Source organism: Lepidothrix coronata, unplaced genomic scaffold (assembly GCF_001604755.1).
Source record: "Lepidothrix coronata isolate B3197 unplaced genomic scaffold, Lepidothrix_coronata-1.0 Scaffold180, whole genome shotgun sequence".
NCBI lineage: Eukaryota > Metazoa > Chordata > Aves > Passeriformes > Pipridae > Lepidothrix > Lepidothrix coronata.
The window spans coordinates 915,311-920,314 of NW_016690360.1; the positions used below are offsets into that span (position 1 = coordinate 915,311).

Sequence of the window (5,004 nt, forward strand, 5' to 3'; positions counted from 1 at the left end):
TTCACGTATACAGAAAATTCTTTGCAATGATATTCTTCACAAATCATTTGCTCTCAGGTCCAGATTGCACGTGAGAAGAGGAGAGCAGAGGGAAAAATGCCCAAAATGATGACAGGAGGGATGACACTGCCCTCCAGGAGCAGTGTGGGGGCAGGTGCAGAACACAACAGAGATCTGAGCTGGGACCTTACAGGTCTCTGCAAAACCTTGGGGACATTCCCCTGTGAGAAAGGGACACCAAAGTCCCTGAGCAGAGCTGAGCAGGACGAGGGGGGTTTGTTCCTCACACGTGCTCTGGGCATTCATTGAGCTGCGTCCATGGTGCTGGGTTTGGTGCTAAAACCAACATTCACTCACAACCCCTGTGGGTTGGTAAGCTGCTTTTGTACCACTCTGTTGGATTTTCACCCTTGTTAAATTAAAACAGCATTTTGTTTTAATACAGTTGCGAGATTAACACATAAATGAGTTTTTTCTTAGTCCAGGGGGGCTTTACCTTCACCTGTGCCTTCAGCTTTTTGTTCACACTGATTTCAGGTATTCTCAGTGCTGTCCTGCTATTGCATTTCTTTGTGCAATATCATTGTGCAGAGGTTTCTGTAGCTTCATTCTGGCTCTGAATCTGCCAACACACTTCAGGAGAAGCCACTAATAAGGACACAGATTTGGAATTATCTCATCTAATTGCTGGCAGCACAAGGGATGGTGGGGGAGATGTTCTGAGGCATTGCTGGGTGGCCTAACAGTGTTAGTTCCATTAAATCCTTGGAGCCTGACTATCTGTAGTTATTTCCTCCTGGGTAACGAGAAGGATTAATTTAAGGAAACAATAAGAGTAACCACAGGTGGGTGTGTCTGAGGGATGGGGGTGATCCTGGGAGGGCTCTGCTCTGGTGCCAGTGCAGCCCTGTCCAGTGTGGTTTGGGAAGTTCCAGCCCTCCCTGCCTCAGCATCCACACCAGTGAAATGGGCTCATCCCTCACTCACCTGTGGGAGATGATGAGAATTAATGGCAAAATATCCAGGAATCTCCACCTAAGAGGAGTCACACAATGGCAAAGCTGTTATTTTATATTGTTATTATATTTGTATTGTTATTATATTTGTATTGTTATTATATTTGTATTGTTATTATGTTATATCTATTATATCTATTATTATGTTTATATTGTTATTATATTTAAACACCCTGCAGGTTTGAGGCTGCAGTGGCTCCTCTTGCTCCACCTCACTGAGGATGCTCCAGGCCACCACGGGGATGTCACCTGCTGTCACCCCTCTGGTGTCCTCACACATGGGGCCACTGCCCCTGGGGCAGCAGACACTTTCATTGATGCTGCCCAACATTCTGCTTTATTTTTCCCTGCATCCAGGATGTGTTATGGATGATGTGCCCATCCCTGGAAGTGTCCAAGGCCAGGTTGGACAGGGCTTGGAGCAACCTGGGATACTGGCAGGTGTCCCTGCCCATGGCAGGGGGTGGAGTGAGATGAGCTTTGAGGTCCCTTCCAATTCTGTGATTCTGCTTTAAACCACTCTCAGCCTTTTGAAAATTATTTTTCCTGGGTACATTCCCATAACCTGGTCCGATTTTGACTTTGCTTCTAAAATTTAGCCCCACCAGTCCTGAGGTGGGGAGTGAATGATCCCTCCCCAGCTGTGACCACAGCAGCTCACCCTCAGTGGGCTGGGGCAGGGCCAGGCCTGGGTACAGGCTCAGCTTTCTTTCCCAGCTCTAAAGGAGTCAGGATGGGGCCCAGTTTGCATTCGGGGTCTGATTTTAGGAGAACCACAAAGCCCATCACCAGCCACTCTCCTCTGCCTTGTCTTTGAATGTCTGGAAGTGAATTATTTCACATATAAAGAAAATTCTTTGCAATGATATTCTTCACAAATCATTTGCTCTCAAGTCCAGATTGCACGTGAGAAGAGGAGAGCAGAGAGAAAAATGCCCAAAATGATGACAGGAGGGATTGGAGATAAGGAGGGAAAGAGAGAGTAAGGAAAAACCCTAAAGTCTTGATGGGAGCAAGTAGAAAATATCCAGGGGATATTTTTGGAGGAGATGTGACTGCCTCTGGGGTATAATGACACATTTAAATCTGCTCCATTACATTCAGGTCTCTTGTTTTCTCCCCCAGGCTCCCTTTCCCAGGTCACCAGATGAACACCTGAGTCTCCTCCAAGGGTCAGAGGATGAACCTGTAGCAGCTTCTCCACAGGTAAGAGTCTCCAGTGGTTTGGGAAGTGTGTGGGACCACAGAGCCCATGGCCTCAGGGCTTTGGGGCTGCAGCCTGTGCCTGTGTTGTGCTGGAGGTTTGCTCATGGGGCTCTGTGCTCCCTGGTGCTGTGCTGGAGGTTTGCTTTCCACGGGTTTTGTGCCCCTCTGAGGTGACACGGCCCCAGGGGTTTGCAGTTCCTGGAGCAGATGTAGTGACTGAGCATTTAAAAGATGTTTTGAGGGGTAACAATGGATCCAATCTTGGTTTTTCATTTTATTTCTGCTTCCAGTGTGCTCTGGTTTGGTCTGTAGGTGCTCCTGTGCAGGTGTTTGCAGGGATTTTCTGGAGCAGGTACTGTGGGTGCAGGTGGTGGTCACATCTTTCTTTCTGGCTCTTTATTCAGCAGCTGTTTAACATAAAATATTTAGAACCAGAAGCTGCTGCTGAGCAACATGACCAGCAGGTTCCCAAATCCCACCCTCCCTTCCAGCTCCCCCTGTCCCTCACAGCTCTGTCCTTTCCCCTTTCCACCTTCATGAAGTCGCTTCATTTCCTGAGGGAGTCTTGCCTTCCTTTGGGATGCTGCCTGTCCAACTCTGGGGAACCTTGTGGAAATAAAATACTGTTCCTGGAGCTCTTGGAGAACCCTCCAGAAGAAGGTGTTGTGTTCCTGGGCAGGGCCATTGGCCACCAGCTTGTTGTAGAAGCTCAATCCAGGCTCTGATGCCGATGTTGAGGGGGGATTTTAAGGACACTTGGCTGAGGTGAGACAGATGAGCACAGGCTTTAAGTGGAAAATGGGATGGTTTTCTCCCTGCTTTGGAGTGTGCAGCTTTTCCACAGGGATGCACATCCCACAGGAGCAGGTTACAGGTTGCAGACACACGGCCAGGGTTTGTTTCCCGAGTCAAACACGGTGGCCTTGGATGGGCAGCACAGCAGGGAAGGACCAGGAAAGCTCTGGGAATGGGGTCAGGCTGGGGGAGGTGGCGGTGCTGCACCTACAGAAGACACAGGTTTTTCGGGGGGAGAAGCTGTTGGCCTGGAAAGAACACGAGGGTGGTGGGGCACAGCCCAGCGTCCTGGGGAGCAGTGACTGCTGTTCCCTGTGACACAGCCCCGGTTCTTGTCACCCCGGTGAGAGGGAATTGAGGGGACAGTTGTGCTCCCTGGGAGCAGCAGGGAAACACAGGGAACCACAGGGAACCACAGGGAACCACAGTCAGTGTGGCTCCGAGTTGCCTCCACCAGCAAACACTTGCTTGGATGCACTTAGAGCTCATTATCTCCCGGACCTTTCGTTTCACAAGTGTTTCTTGCAACGTGTTTCTTCAGCCTGGTCCAGCTTTGACCTCGGTTCCCAGAGGCAGCAGGATAATATATTCATGTGCTGTGTTGTCTAGCCACTTCACATCCCTCCCTCCTCCCCTCCCTCCACCCCTGTCTCTGTCCTTTTTGGCAATCTGTCATTCCCAGTTTTGGGCCGAGTCCAGGAGCTGAGTAAAAAGTCCTTGGGCAGCTGGAGTGAGATACAATGGGTTTAAATACGCTTTAACGTGTTTGTAAACAACTGCACTTCATCAGGGGCCCTGCCCAGCAGGCTGGCAGCAGACAGAACTGATGAGACTCTTCTGAGATCAGAATTAATTACACTGCATGGAGATGGTGCAAAGCAGACAGTGATGCAGAGGGAAATATCTCCTGTTCTGTGGTCCATGTCGGTTCATTTGTGCTCTGCTTGTCACCGAGGCCACTGAGCACCTGGGACTGCTCCTCTCTCAGCTGTGGCAGGGGACAAGATGAGCAGAGACAGCTCAAAATGTTGGGAGGGCCGTGGAGCTGCAGCACCGTGAGGATGCTCCGCAGAGCACCCGCTGACATGTCATGTTTGGTGGAAATCATCTCTCAGGGGGGATCAGCACAGGGAATAAAGCTTTTGTCCTGTTAAAATAGCCCCATTTCCCCTGAATTCCCACAGCTTGTTCCCGGTGGAAAAAAAAAAATATAGTTTTATGATTTCAGTTGCAACAGGGAATAAAAAAAATCCTTCACTGAGGAGGATTTGAAGAGGGAAACAAGCTCAGAGCACAGGGAGGGGGCAAATGAGCTGTAGCTGGAGCACATGGATTGGGATGGTCCCAGGTAGCTCATTGATCCCAGCCCATGAATTTTGATGAATAAAGACTGAATTTGCAGGTCTGGCTCTCACTCTGCTGCTGAGGGCTGTGAGTGGGGCTGATGTCATGATATCAATGTTTAAAACACAGAGAAGTTGTTCTAGTGGGGAAATCACGGACAAGAAAAATCAAAATGCTTTGGAATAGTCCCCTTTGCAGTGTGGTGACTGGGCTCACACTCCAGGGTTGGTCCTTGGCTGCTCCTGGAGGCAGCAGATCCCTGACTCTGCCTGAGGACCAGGGGAATTGCAGGAATTGGCACCGTGGCTTGGAATGAGATCTAATTAATTAATTTGAGACATGCTGGGATTAAATTTTATTAAACCTTGGAATCAGAGCAGACCAGAGGAAATGTAAGCAAAGGCTGGGAAGGGGAAGGAGGGTGTGTGTGACATGTGCTGCCTCTGCCAGCGCTGCCGGGGCGCTGAGGGGTGCTCAGGATGTCTGGAGATACCTGCTAATGTGTGGATATATTAGAGTCATAGAACAGAATCATAGAATGTCCTGAATTGGAGTGAACCCACAAGGATCGTCCATCCAACTCCTGGCCCTGCACAGACACCCCAACAATCCCCCCCTGGCCCTCAGAGCGTTGTCCAAACCC

At 49.7% G+C, this 5,004-nt stretch overlaps 1 protein-coding gene across 1 annotated transcript in view; it reads left to right on the top strand.

Moving 5' to 3' along the window:
- Positions 1–5,004, top strand: part of HIVEP3 (human immunodeficiency virus type I enhancer binding protein 3) — a 223,320-nt gene that overhangs the window by 71,629 nt on the left and 146,687 nt on the right. The window contains exon 3 of the mRNA XM_017830515.1: positions 2,142–2,222. The gene's annotated coding sequence lies outside the window, so the exon portion shown is untranslated. The remainder of the gene's footprint in view (positions 1–2,141; positions 2,223–5,004) is intronic.